The following is a 15,566-nucleotide window of genomic DNA, read 5'->3' as shown; positions in this document are numbered from 1 at the left end:
TTAAAATAATTAAGTTCAATTGAACTTCTCTTTTGCCAAATACCAGGTTGACATCTATTCAAGCATTATTTTTCTATTGATTATTTCTTGACACCAACAGTTTTTTTCTGATATTCATTTACTTCCAAATCTAAAGTTTCATGTTTTACAGTTTGTGAATAATGACATCATAAAAATATATTTCAAATTCTTATTCAGCTTTTAAACCATTTTGTTATATTGTTTTTTATTGTCACAACATTCCTTTGAATGAAACAAAAGATACAGGTTGTGAATCATTTGCCAGATGACAACTTTAGAGTCATTAAATAATGTTTACACACTCATGTAGCTAAGTGACTAAAAATTCAAGGACATACAGTCTCATTTACTCCAATCTTACTTCTGCAAGCATTTGCAGACATGAACTTTCAGAAAATTGATATAACAAAAGTGTACAGATTCTATGACAGAACAAGATCCTGGTTCTAGATCTCTGAACTGCTAGGTCAGTATTCTCTTTGTGACACATACAATTCTTGATGTTAATGGTATTAAGGAACAATAACTTTCCTGGCTGTGCATTTGTAAAATAAACAGAAACCATATTAGACTTCATGAAAATATCCGTTTCATTTCTGTGGGAGTTGATGTATATTCAGTTGGAGCAGATTTGTTTATGGGTTTTTACCTTCTGGGTTTCAGTCTAAGTTTTCACATTAAAAGTGAAACTGGGACCTAATCATGGAAGTTTTGCTTGGTTTGTGGTCAATTCTAGATACAGCTGCTCCTGTGTTATGTATTTTCTAGAATAAATGCTGATCTCTTCCTTGATATGCATTTTGGAAAAGAAAATAATCTTATATTTATTCCAAGTCTTTCTAAAATCTTTAACGTGCTGGATCTAAGATTTGATGTTTTTTTGCTGTCTGTTCTAAGCAATCAAATTCAGAGAGCTATATTGCTCAAGGTGTCATAATTGCCTTGAGTGCAATGAGCAAGTTGCAAGTCTGCTACTGAAATCAAGATGCCCATTTGATGGAATTTGGTAAAAATATGATCAGAAATTGTGTCCCTAGAGGTTATGTGCATTATGGTTTCTCCTTTAATAATGTAAAGCATACTTTACTGTATTCTACTAACAATATTTAATTAAGAAAATATTAGCATACCATCATTCAAGTAAATCAACATGACTTTCAATTTTAAAATAGGGGGAGTTGGGTGGTAGTGCAGCGGGTTAAGCGCACTTGGCGCAAAGTATAAGGACCAGTGTAAGGATCCCGGTTTGAGCCCCCGGTTCCCCACCTGCAGGGGAGTCGCTTCACAGGTGGTGAAGCAGGTCTACAAGTGTCTATCTTTCTCTCCCCCTCTCTGTCTTCCCCTCCTCTCTCCATTTCTCCTTGTCCTATCCAATGACGACATCAATAATAACAATAAGAACTACAACAACAATAAAAAACAAGGGCAGTAAAAGGGAAAATAAAAATAAATAAATAAATAAAATTTTTTTAAAGTTTCAAATTTCAAACAAGGTTGAGAGGTAGCTCAGTCAGTAGAGCTCATACTGTAGCTGCTGCTGACCAGGATTTGAACCACCACATGGACATGGGGAAGCTTTATGAGCAATAGGGGCAATGATACCTCTCCTTATCTTTCCATTTTTCTGTCCCTCTTCTTATCCCTCTTCCTTTTACTCAACTTCTATCAAAAATAAAATAATATCAAAGTAGTCCCCCAGAAGTGGCGCAATCATGCAGTCCTAGTAATAATCCTGGTGGCAAATAAATAAATAAATATCCCAAATATGTTTCAATGCCAGTAAATGACTGGGCATTTTAAACATGAGCAAAAAATACAATGACAAATGTCCTCAGCATTTCTTTATCTTTGTGATAGAAGCATCACATAAACCAAAATTAGAAACTCAAAAGAAATGGCATATGGAATGTCACAATAGCTCACTTAGATAGTGTACTGCTTTGCCATATACACAACTCAAGTTTGAGCCTGACCCCCACTGCAATGAAGGGAGGTTTGTGCTGTGTTCTCTTTCACTCTATCTGCCTCTCTATCTCTATTTAAAAAGAAGTAAAATAGTAACTAAAAGGAAAAGGTATTCACCCAAAGAAAGGAATTGTCACTTGAGCGCAAGTATCTATCTACTTTTACATTTAATCGTTCATTTTTTACCCTCCCTGTTCTCTCTCTCTCTCTCTCCTAAAGTTTCAATAAATGCTTGTTTCCTTGAAAAAAAAGTTCATTTTTATGAATTTTGATCTGAAACTATCACTCTGTACTATTGTCTTTGCAATTAAAAAATTCACATAAATAAAAACTATGACAAAGCATCAGCTGATAGTTGAGAGATTTCTCTTTATCTGATGAATTCTCATTAGCTTTAACTTTGACTTTCATATTTGCAGATACTACTTCCCTGAATAAAGTATCATAGCAACATGGATGATTCTTCAGTGAAGTTCTTCAGACTCCTTAATGATTACACTTTGAAGGAACTGACCTGCAAATCTTCTCCAAAGCTCCATCTTCAGGCCATCACAGCATAGTATTGTTACAGCGTCAATTAAATTATGCAGATTATTCCAACATATAGACTTTAAAATAGATACTTTAGTTATTCAGGAATGGTTGCTTTTTCCCAAAACCTTACTTTTCTAAGAAGTAGTCAAAATACACAATATAGTTAAATGCTTTCAATATGCATTTATCATTTAACAATTATACAGTTGAAGAATAATAGCTGAAGACTAATTTGTTTCTATAATATTTAAATACAATCTGGTTTCTTTTTCTTGGAAATCAAGGAAAGCGAATGCCATATCTTTACCCTTGAATACTTTTTCTCCTCTCCATCCTTTTATGAGCCTCACAGGTAATGATAATGAGATTCAACTTATTGTATTCAAATTTCACCCAGGTTCAGTCAAATAAAACACAGCCCCAGTTCCAAAAATAAGAGAAAAGCGGGTCTCCAATTTAGTGAGGGGAAAAATAGCAATAATTGGTCCCATCAATTTTATTCTCTTAAAGAACTGAGACAACACCTCTGCACATCAGAGAACATTGACTTAGAATTAGCAAGTGAAGGATATTACTTGTCAATCTTGAATATCTCATGGACTCTTAACAACTTTCCATTTGTCTAAATTACTACTGATAGTCAATTGAGAGCAGCAGTGGCTGATTATAAAGAGAATACACATGGGAATTTACAGATGAACATATGTGGGGAATTTAAAAAATCACTAGTAAACCACCAGAGCAATCTGGGGCCAATTAGGTTCACATAATTTTAACACAAGTTCATTTTTTTTAAAGTAATTGACCTAAAAAAAAAAAGGCTTTAATTTTCCATATACCACATTTAACAAGGCACTAAGAGGCCAAATATATTTGAGAACATATATTTGAAATAAATCAAATTATTTTTACTTTATCAAAGCATAAGATTTGCTATTCCGGAAATAATAGCAAATAATAATGTCAACAATAATTGTGATGGTGCTTTAATTTACACACATAGTCCACTACACATTGGATATACTTTCAAAACACAAATGTAATTTCTCCTTTGTGACAGAGATTTGGCTTGAGTTATCAAAAATGATCAAGCCTCTGAGAAAAATTATTTAAATCATAATAAACATTATCAAATATATCTTATGTTGGAGAAAAAATTTTGAATAAGAAATCATAGGGCATTTCTTAGAATTGAAAGAAACAAAAAATAAACAGACTATGATGAGGTTTAGTACATATCTTATTGGGGGGAAAGTTTCAAATTGTTAAAAAAAATCTTCACATTTATTTTATTTTTTTGTGTGGATTTAAATTCTTTTTTTTTTTTTTAATTTAAGAAAGGATTAATTAACAAAACCATAGGGTAGGAGGGGTACAACTCCACACAATTCCCACCACCCAATCTCCATATCCCATCCTCTCCCCTGATCGCTTTCCCATTCTCTATCCCTCTGGGAGTATGGACCCAAGGTCATTGTGGGATGCAGAAAGTGGAAGGTCTAGCTTCTGTAATTGCTTCCCTGCTGAACATGGGCATTGACTGGTTGATCCATACTCCCAGCCTATCTCTCTCTTTCCCTATAAGGGTGGGTCTCTGGGGAAGCGGAGCTCCAGGACACATTGGTAGGGTCTTCAGTCCAGGGAAGCCTGGTCGGCATCCTGATGGTATCTGGAACCTGGTGGCTGAAATCCTTGGATTTTTCTAATCCTGCAAGGTTTTGTTGTTGCATGCTTTCTTTCACAAAAGGTACTAAACTCTAAACATTTCTCACAGTAAGATTTTGATTTCCTATCTTCACTATTTTAAAGTAAGAATGATGCTTAAGGAATCAAGTTTAATTAAAGTAAGAGACCACAATATACTGCTGTACACTTTATTCTAATGCATAATGCATTTCTTTCAATATAATATATGTTCAAGGGTTTGAGGAAGAACAAAAGAAAATTTTTTTCTTGATTTACAATTATGGTGTCTCATATCTTAATTTCAGCAGTATACTAGTTTAAAATAGGACATTCTTTTTTATATCAGTAAATGAAGACATGCTAATTTAGAATGTCAGTTAAAAATATGACGAATCATCTCATTTATTTGTCCATGGCACATGTATTTCTAAGCCCGGCTATATTTCAGGTGAACTATATTTCAGCTATATGTCATAGTTGGTGACTACCAAATCTAAAGGATCTTGTAGTTAGTTTCAAATACTAAATGAAATATATTCCCCTTTTCTCTCTTTGTTCCTGTTTGGCATTTCATAAAGCAAACTGTGAAAGAGATTTCTTGCCTTCTGGTATCAATAATATAACCATTTTTTTTTCTCCAGGGGACATTATTTCCTGACTATATCCATCCTCAACTTTCCTTATACTTTTAAAAGTCTGAAAATTGTACCTTTAACATATTTGTAACTTTAGGAAATTAAATTTCTTAAAGCAAATAATATAAATATCACTAAGTGGAGTCTCTATAAAGAAAGAAGTATCAAAAACGTTTTTTGAATGGCATTACCCCTTAAGCGTAAAAGTTCACAGTGCTTGAACATCAGTTAACTGCTCTAATTTTAATAAAATGAGATGATGAAAGTAGGAGTTTTTGTCTTTTTTAATGGAAATACTGTTTGTGTTCACAACTGGATTAAGTACATGGGAACACCTTCAAGAGTATATATAGTAAGCATTAAGGCATTTAAGTTAGGTCTATTTTATGTTTTTTTTCGCCATTTTCAGTGTCAACCTTCTGTTCATACTATATAGTGAGACATATTTTTCTTTAAATATTGCACAATTATTTATTTATTTAAATAAACTGCATTTCAATATTGTTAAATTAAGCAATGTATATAGTAGCATTTAGTACTATTCTGGTGTAATATTCTTTAATTGTAATGTTGGCAGTGCATCTGCACCAGTACAGATGGTGTATATAAAAGTGAAGTCAAACTCCCAGTCCTGAATTGGTAAAAATACATTTTTCAGAGAGAAGCAAGAACAGTAGAACAGTTTAGTCTGAATGTGGACGTAAGAAAAAAAAAATCTAGGGAAATGTAGTGAGTTTTTTTGTTTTTAGCATAATGAGTGCAATTTCTAGTTCTGTATAGACTGCTGAAGCTCAAATATTACTTACGCTGTGAAAGAGGCAGAGACGAAAATTAGAAACCAAGACAAATTCCTCTGTGGGAGTTAGAAGGTAGCTCAGTGCATAGAGTGTATGCCTTACTGTGTGTGTGGCCTGGAGTTTGATACTTGATAACCACAAACAGCTCTGTGAATAGCACCAAATGGAACTTCCTGGGTGATGAAGTGGTGTTTAGCTTCTTTCTCTCTCTCTCTCTCTCCCCCCCCAAGTCTTCTCTGTCTATATATCCCTCTTTTCTCTCTGTCTATATATCTCTCCCTCTAATATCTCTCTGAGCATGTAGAATTAAAAAATTATAGGTTAGGGTAGCCATTCATAGATAGCTGCAGTCACATATCCCTTCATTCATCCCCCTTGCAGTACACAAAAAGATATTTGCAACCCAGGAGTTTTTGCAGTAGGAGAATACTTAATGCACAAGTATGAGATCTTAGCTTACTTCTCATTATTATATATGCTAAAATAATTCTCTGGCTCTCTGTGTCCCTCTTCCCCTCTTTCTTGTTAACAAGTGAATAAATGAAGATATTTCTTATGTAAAATTATATTATGTGTGACACCAGAGTTCTTCCCAAAAACTTAACTTATTACCTATCTCTGCAATATCTACTATTAATGTTTTCAGATCCAATCAATGGTATATTAATCTGTTCATTTAGTTACAGTAGTTTCAACAGTAATTGTTCAAATTACCAGAAATTAGATGATGATAACCAATAAGCACATGGAAGGAAAAAGGACAACTGACACATATTTTTCACATAAATGAAATAATGTAGTTCATTTTAATTTTTCTATATTTCCAGTTACTTTAGTTTAAAATATTTAATTTATACTTCAACAAGGTAGTTACCAGACAAAAGGTCTATGTAGATAATAAATTTATAGAGACTCTAAATAATATATAACATTCTCAACTTTATAAAACATTTGTTGAGGTTCCTGGAAGATGGCGGACTGAGAAGCTGCTAGTGGCTTCAGCTCTGACCACATCTTCTGGAAATGGTAGGATTTTCTGCCTTTAGTAGGCCAGTCAATAAGGGGTCCTAGCGGTAACACCAAGGAGGTGACTATAACTTAATTTGGGTTAAAAAATAGAGTAGAAAAAAAGGGAAAATTTTTTTTCTTTTAAATTATTATACCCAAAGCACACCCCCCCCCATAACCAGTCCCTGGGGACCAGCTCCTAGCAGGCTCCCCTGCTGAGATTCTTTTGTTACCAAGATTCCTGTCCCACCAAGGAGTATCATTCATTCTAAGTCTATTCCCTTCTGAAACCTCTGGCTTTTTTCTTTCTAAGTAGCCAACCTCCCCACCCCACCCCACCCCACATAGCTAATTAAATAATTAAAAATAAATAAATAAAAAACTCTTTCCTTTCACCTCTCTTTTATTACTGTTCTTTTTCTTATCTTTTTCTTTTTTCCTCTCTCTTTCTTTCTTTTTTTATTTCTTTTTCTCATTCTTGTCATCCTTTCTTCCCTAATCCTACAGCTTCCAAAGCCACAGGCCCCAGCCCCCACACCACCAAACAGTGTGCTTTCACTGAATTCACTGATACACGTTTGGGAATTATTTGGGGGAAGAATTCTGACTCAATGTGGACTCTCACTGCGAGTATCTCTACTCACCTTCCTTTCCTCCTTTAGCTACCCCTAGAATATACAGTGGATAGTCGACTTGCATAACTGTCTATTTCAGCTATCCTTGTCTAGTCTTGAGGTTCTTTTTTTCATTTTTTTTTTCTTTCTTAACAATCAGCTGCCTCTGCTCACCAGGTTTGAGGTAATCTGGGACAGTGTTTTTTTTACCCTGCTCTATTGTATTATTAATATTATATAAAGGTATATATCTCCCCCCCTTTAGGTTGATCAGAATTAACTCTTAGGGTGTCTTTCATTGCTAGGGTAGTGGGCATCTTATCTATTATGGGAGGAACTTGTCTTGTAACTCCTACATCCTCTACAGACTCTCCCCTTCCTCCTCCTCCTAGCTAATTTAAAATAAATTAAATTAAATTAAAAATAAAGTAATCAAAAAAAACTTTCCTTTCACTGCTCTTCAATTACAGCTCTTTTACTTATCTTTTCTCTTTTCTCTCTCTTGTTTCTTTTCTTTTCTTCTTTTTTTTATTTTTATCTTGTCGTACACTTCTTCCTTCCTTCTTCTTTGCCTTTCTGAATTTGTGAATTATTTTGGGGAAGAAATCTGACTCAGAGTGGACTCTCCATGTGTATATCTCTGTTCTACTTCCCTTTCCCCTCTTGTGACCCCCAGAATATAAAGTGGATAGTAGATTTGCATAACTGTCTATTCTTGCTATCCCTTCTTTCTTTTCTCTTTCTTCTTCACTGGGATTTGGTTACAATTTTTCATGGACTGGAGACATTGTTTGGCTAACTGGTAGTGATTAAACTGCTTCAATACTTTCTTCAGTTGCTATTGTAATTCCTGAGGTTGGTGAGTGCATCTGTCATAAAGATATTTAGTACAGTGTTGCTTGTACTCAAGACACAACAACTGAGGAACAACAAAGCATAAAAATAAGAAACACATAAATAAAAAAATAAGAAGATCAAAAACAAATAAAACTGCTACTCCAATGAATGAAGACAAGAGCCCAGAAGAAACTACAAATCAGGCAGAAGTAACCATAGATAAGAAAAGTATGCAAGCAATAATAAACTTATTAATCACAGAAATGAAAACAACATTGGAGGAAAGGAATGGCAGTATTAGGGAAACAACAGTTGAGACCCCCAAGGAAAATACTATCTTGAGGCAATTAGAGAACTGAAAGCTGAAATAGCTGTAATGAAGAAAGAAGCTGAGGCAAGGGAAAGCAGACTAACAGAAGCAGAAAAAATAATTAGTCAGACAGAGGATAAGTTAGAGAAAATGAAGAAAGAGGTGAAAGAGCTTAAAAAAAGATTGAGAGACACTGAAAACAACAACAGAGACATATGGGATGATCTCAAAAGAAGTAACATTTGTGTACTTGGCCTGCCAGAGGAAGAAAGAGAGGAAGGGGAAGCAAAAATTCTAGAGGAAATAATAGAAGAAAACTTCCCAGACCTGAATAACAGAAAGGACATCAAGATTCAAGAGGCCCAGAGAGTACCAAACAGAATCAACCCAGACCTGAAGACACCAAGACACATCATAGTCACAATGAGAAGGAGTAAGGATAAAGAAAGGATCCTAAAGGCTGCAAGAGAGAAACAAAAAGTCACATACAGGGGAAAACCCATAAGATTATCTGCAGACTTCTCCACTCAAACTCTAAAAGCCAGAAGGGAGTGGCAAGATATCTATCGAGCCCTGAATGAAAAAGGGTTTCAACCAAGGAAAATATATCCTGCTAGACTTTCATTCAAACTAGATGGAGGGATCAAAACCTTCTTAGACAAACAACAGTTAAAGGAGGCAGCCATCACCAAACCAGCCCTGAAAGAGGTTCTAAAATACCTCTTATAAACAAGAACATCACTAAAATACTTGCAATATATCAGAGCTAACAGAAATTTTTTTGAACAAATCCATAATATCAATAAATGTCAATGGCTTAAACTCACCCATCAAAAGGCACAGAGTGGGGGAATGGATCAGAAAACATAACCCAACCAGATGCTGCTGCAAGAATCCCATCTGTCACAACAAGATAAACACAGACTTAAAGTGAAAGGATGGAAAACTATCATACAGGCTAATGGACCACAAAAAAGGGCAGGAACAGACATTCTCATCTCAGACACAATAGAATTTAAATTAAATAAAGTAATAAAAGATAGGCAAGGGCATTACATAATGATTAGAGGATCAATCGGCCAAGAAGACTTAACAATTATTAACATCTATGCACCCAATGAGGGACCATCTAAATACGTCAAGCAATAACTGAAAGAATTTCAAAAATACATCAATAGTAATACAATAATAGTGGGAGACTTCAATACCCCAGTCTCACACTTAGACAGATCAACAAAGCAGAGAACCAACAAAGATACAAGAGAATTGAATGAAGAGATTGACAGACTAGACCTCTTGTACATTTTCAGAGTCCTTCACCCCAAAAAACTGGAATACACCTTCTTTTCAAATCCACATAACACATACTCAAGGACAGACCACATGTTAGGCCACAAAGACAGCATCAACAAATTCAAGAACATTGAAATCATCCCTAGTATCTTCTAAGACCACAGTGGAGTAAAACTAACATTTAACAACAAACAGAAAATTATTAAAAGTCACAGAATTTGGAAACTAAACAACATACTCCTTAAGAACCACTGGGTAGGAGATTCACTCAAGCAGGAAATTCAAATGTTACTGGAAACAAATGAAAATGAAGACACAACCTATCCAAATATTGGGACACAGCTAAAGCAGTACTGAGAGGGAAACTTATAGACATACAATCACATATTAAACACCAAGAAGAAGCTCAAATGAACGACCTTACTGCACACCTCAAGGACTTAGAGGAAGAGGAACAAAGGAACTCTAAAGCATCCAGAAGGACAGAAATCACTAAAGTTAGAGCAGAAATAAACAACATTGAAAATAAAAGAACCATACAAAAGATCAATGAAACCAAATGTTGGTTCTTTGAAAGATTAAACAAAATTGACAAACCCCGAGCCAGACTCACCAAACAAAAAAGAGAGAAGACTCAAATTAATAGAATTGTAAACGATGGAGGAGATATCACAACTGACACCACAGAAATCCAGAGAATCCTGCGAAACTTCTATAAAGAACTATACACCACCAAGCTAGAGAATCTGGAAGAAATGGAACAATTCCTAGAAGCATATGCCCTTCTAAAATTGAACCAAGAAGAACTACAAAATCTAAATGCACCAATCACAGACAAAGAAATTGAAACCGTTATTAAGAACCTCCCCAACAACAAAAGTCCTGGACCAGATGGCTTCACAAACGAATTCTACAAAACTTTCAGGAAACAGTACCCATACTGCTTAAGCTTTTCCGTAAGACTGAAGAAACAGGAATACTCCCTTCCATCTCCTATGAAGCCTACATCACCCTTATACCAAAAGCTGATAGGGACAGAACAAAAAAGGAAAACTACAGACAATATCTTTGATGAACATAGATGCCAAAATATTAAACAAGATCTTGGCCAACCAGATACAGCAACATATCAAAAAGATTGTTCCTCACGACCAAGTGGGATTCATCCCAGGAATGCAAGGCTGGTTCAGCATCCATAAGTCAATCAATGTCATTCACCACATCAATAAAAGCAAAGCCAAAAACCACATAATTATCTCAATAGATGCAGAGAAAGCCTTTGACAAAATCCAACACCCATTCATGCTCAAAACTCTACAAAAAATGGGAATAGATGGAAATTCCTCAAGATAGTGGAGTCTATATATAGCAAACCTACAGCCAACATCATGCTCAATGGACAGAAGCTGAAAGCATTCCCCCTCAGATCGGGGACTAGACAGGGCTGTCCACTGTCACCGTTACTCTTCAACATAGTATTGGAAGTTCTTGCCATAGCAATCAGGCAAGAGAAAGTAATCAAAGGAATACAGATTGGAAGGGAAGAAGTCAAGCTCTCACTATTTGCAGATGATGATAGTATACATAGAAAAATCTAAAGAATCCGGCAGAAAACTACTGGAAGTTATTAGGCAACTCTTCTTCTAGCGTTCACCCTTCTTCCGTAGCCAGTCAACATCATCAGGTTGAGCCTGATGTAAACTTTCGAGACCTCCTTTGAATCTGGAGAGGTGGCAGTCATTGACTATGTGGGTCATAGTCCGTCGTCTGTAGCCGTAGGGGCAATTCGGGTTGTCTTTGGCTCCCCAGCGATGGAACATAGCAGCGCACCGGCCATGGCCTGTTCGATAGCGATTGAGGAGGGCCTAACCATAACGTGCTAGGTCAAAGCCGGGTTGACGCTTGCAGGGGTCTGTGATGAGGTGTTTGTTCTTTACCTCAGCTGACTGCTAACTCTGTTTCCAAGAGTCTGGAACAGAGAAGTTCAGTGTAGGCATAGGAGACCAGATTGGATGACGAGACGTCAAGCGTTGGACAGGGTAGGCGAAGATATCCACATATATTGGCAGATCTGGTCGGGCGTAGACGTGGGAAATGAACTTAGATGATGCTGCATCCCAATGAATATCCGGCGGGGCGATGTTGCTAAGAACTGGCAGCCATGGAACCGGGGTGGAACGGATGGTTCCAGAAATTATCCTCATGGAGGAGTATAATTTGGAATCGACCAAGTGGACATGGGGACTACGGAACCATACTGGGGCACAGTATTCTGCAGTGGAATAGCATAATGCCAGAGATGATGATCGTAGTGTGGAAGCGCTCGCGCCCCATGAGGAGCTGGCCAGTCTTGCAATGATGTTATTCCTCGCACCCACCTTTGCTGCAGTTTTTATGAGATGATTGTGAAATGACAGGGTGCGATCGAGAGTAATGCCAAGATAGACTGGCTGGGCTTCATACCGGATTCTCGTATCGTCAAGCTGCACACGAGTCAAGCTCACGCGAGTCCAAGGCATGGTGTAGATGGAAAACAGATGATATCATTTTTGCAGTGCTAGGTATTAGTCGCCATTTTTTACAGTAATCAGATATCAGAGACATGTCTTTCGTGAGTGTTTCCTCGAGGATGTCAAACTTGGATGCCTGAGTTGCACAGCAGATGGCATAGATTCGGTTTCCAAGATGTGGGACAGGAATGTAGTGAGCCACTGCTTTGCCGCGGGGCCCAAGTTAAGAATGAGTTCTGGGGTGATGTTATCATAGCCAGCAGCCATTCCCGGTTTAATCCTCTTCAAAGTGTCTTCCAGTTCAGGCAGTGTAAAGGGAGAGAGTTTTGGAGATGGACAAGATAAACGGAAGTGGCCTGCCTCCATGGGTGGCCAACATTATATCGTTTCTTCTCCAAAACAGAAGATTCCGGGTGCATCTGGGTGACAAAGTCTAGCAGATGGAGACTTGTCTCAAGTGGCCTCCCCCAGGGCTCTGTTCTAGCTCCTACGCTATTTAATATTTACATCAATGACCTCCCAGAAACTTCTTCAAGGAAGCTCATCTACGCCGATGACATCTGCTGTCCATACTCGCAGAAGGATAAAGAATAGGAAAGCTTCCAATAGAGGGGATGGGATATGGAACTCTGGTGGTGGGAATTGTACCCCTTATCCTATGGTCTTGTTGATCATTATTAAATCAATTAAAAAAGGCAAAGAAAAAAAATAAAAGAAAGAAATGTGAGAGGGACCAGGTGGAGGAGCAGCAAGTTGAGCGTACACATTACAATGTGCAAAGACTTGGGTTCAATTCCCTGGTTCCCACATTTAGGACAATAGCTTCAAGAACAGCGAAGAAGGACTGTAGGTATCTCTCTCTCCCTCTCTATCTTTCCCTCCCCCGTCAATTTCCCTCTGCCTCTACCCAAAATAAATAAAATATTTTTTAAAAAATTTAAAAAAAAACATTTTGTTGTCCCATGCCACTCAAAAGTCAAAGGACTTGGGAGTTGGGCGGTAGCAGCAGGTTAAGCGCATGTGGCGCAAAGCACAAGGACTGGTGTAAGGATCCCAGTTCGAACCACCCCCCCCCCCCCGCTCCCCACCTGCAGGGGAGTTGCTTCACAGGCAGTGAAGCAGGTCTACAGGTGTCTTTCTTTCCCCCTCTCTGTCTTCCCCTCCTCTCTCCGTTTCTCTCTGTCCTATCTAACAACGACAACAACAATGAAAAACAACAAGGGCAATAACAAGGGAAAATAAATATTAATTTTTTTAAAAAAATGTCAAAGGACTTGTCATTGTTTGATTAAGTTTTATGTGGCTATTTTGTTTCCCCGTTAGCTTGCTTTTGGAAGTACTGTGTCTAAAGATTTTTTTCTCTGGATGCAAAAAGATAAGAACAATAGTAAGAAACACATATCTCTCTCTACAACTTAAAGAATGTAACTATTACAAGCATTATGTAACTGGCACTTATCTTATATGAAAGTTATTTTTTCCTATTTATTTTTTTTTACCAGAGCACTACTTGGCTTATGGTGGTGCTGGGGTTGAACCTGAGATGTTGGAGTCTCAGGTACTAACATCTTTTTGTACAACCATTGTGTTATTTCCCCAGCAATCCTTAATATTATAAGATTAAGGCTTACATTGCTAATAATGACAAGTCCTTTGACTTTTTAAAAACATTACAAGATATAATTCCACATCTCACCCACAACCAAAATTGTGTGTTCTTACCCTCTCAATGCTACTCACCATAGTTCTTTCTGTAATATATCTGGAAAATTATCATCACTATACTATATTTAGTTATCTTTGAACACTTCAGTCTAGCAAAAAAAAATTTTAACTCTCATACATCTAAGACTTATGCCATATAGACCCATTAATTAAACACACAGGAATATAATTTTGAAACAAAATTGGACCTGGTTAAAGGGAACTATCATGAATGGCATCACTAGTAAAGTCAAATCCTCAGGGCTCATTGTTTATCACTAATCATTCACGTGAAGGAAAAAAATCCTAGCTAGAATGTTTTTATGAAAAGATATCTATGAAATTCACTACTCTAGTCTCTGTTTTCAGAATTAGAACAAGGATTGAGCAGCTGTGTTTTAGTGAATGGAAGAATTTAACATGTGTCTACCACCTATCCATTTCAATATTAAAGCAAACTAATATTTCATAGTAAGTTACTATTACCTGGGTTCACTTTACCTTTACACATCATTCTTATCCATTAACATTTTCCAGTTGTGCCAAGAGAACTATATGTCAGATGTAACGTGGATTACGTTCTTTTGACCTGTTCTAAACTTCTAAGTTATGTGTTTTTTGTCATAAGTCTTTTTAACTCCTACCAATATGTTTTAATATTTCCCCTCTTTAAAACACAAAAAAGCTTCCTTGACGCCATCAAATTGTTACTAATATTCCATTTTTTTTCCTTGAGAGTCTTTTGCATAACCATAATCTGTCTCCTCTGCCATATATATTTTTTCTTCTTTTTTGAATGTAAGAACGAATTCGGGGGGGCGGGGAAGAAAAAGAAAAAGCGTCCCAGAAAATGATATGAAAAGTTAGGTATCCAAAAGATTACTCTTTCTAAAAATATTAGCATTGTAGGGTTTCACCACTCAGGCCAATGTTTTTTATATAAAGAGAGACAAAGACAGAGGGACTGAGGGTGAGGGGAAGATAACATAGCACTGAAGCTTCTTCTAATGTGATGCGGGACAAGTTTCAACCTGAGTCTTTCTCTTAACAAAGCAAGCACCTTCTAAGATGAGCTACCTTGTTGGCATTTAAAATCAAATGTTGAAAGTCAAAAGGTAGGGCAAATATTACAGTAATACAGATTTTATTTCAATGAAGACACACTAAATTTCTGAATTAAATTGATTACTTCTCTTTGTGATTCTTTTAATTCCAGAGTTTAAACCAAAAAGGCAAGGGTTAGTCAGAGCTTTAAAATAGAAAGGCATATTTCATTTAAGTCTGGAATGTACGGCCTTACATTGTTGTAACATAATAGATAGCAAATATATTTACGTGTGCATGTTTTTATTGTTATCTTTATAAAAATGTGACCAGTGGTTTTGATCATCACCATAAGATAAAGAAATGTCAATTTAGGGTCAGGGAGACAACTTAGCTATTGATCATAGGACTTGTAGTTCTGAGGTCTCAGGGTTTGATCTCTAGTGCCACCACAGATGTCAAAACTGAACAATGCTCTATAGTTCTGTCTCTGTCTCTGCCTCTCTCCTTCTCTCTGTCATAATAAAAGGTAAAAAAATTAAATAACCTCTTAACCTCTTCTCTCTCAGAAATAAGTGTGAAAGTGATTTTTTTGAAGTCAAATGTAA

The 15,566-nt window shown here is 36.5% G+C and overlaps 1 protein-coding gene across 2 annotated transcripts in view; it reads left to right on the top strand.

The window, feature by feature from the left end:
* The window catches only part of OSTN (osteocrin), a 388,295-nt gene that overhangs the window by 31,311 nt on the left and 341,418 nt on the right, over nt 1-15,566 (top strand). The window contains exon 5 of one of the 2 annotated variants that reach the window (XR_009551679.1): nt 2,406-4,110. The gene's annotated coding sequence lies outside the window, so the exon portion shown is untranslated. Of the gene's footprint in view, nt 1-2,405; nt 4,257-15,566 lie in introns of those variants that run through there. The other variant, XM_007517400.2, reaches the window with a different exon arrangement.

The sequence above is a fragment of the Erinaceus europaeus genome, chromosome 9, assembly GCF_950295315.1.
Source record: "Erinaceus europaeus chromosome 9, mEriEur2.1, whole genome shotgun sequence".
NCBI classification, from domain to species: domain Eukaryota; kingdom Metazoa; phylum Chordata; class Mammalia; order Eulipotyphla; family Erinaceidae; genus Erinaceus; species Erinaceus europaeus.
Note: the sequence above shows the minus strand (reverse complement) of the source record. Positions and strands in the feature narration are given on the sequence as shown.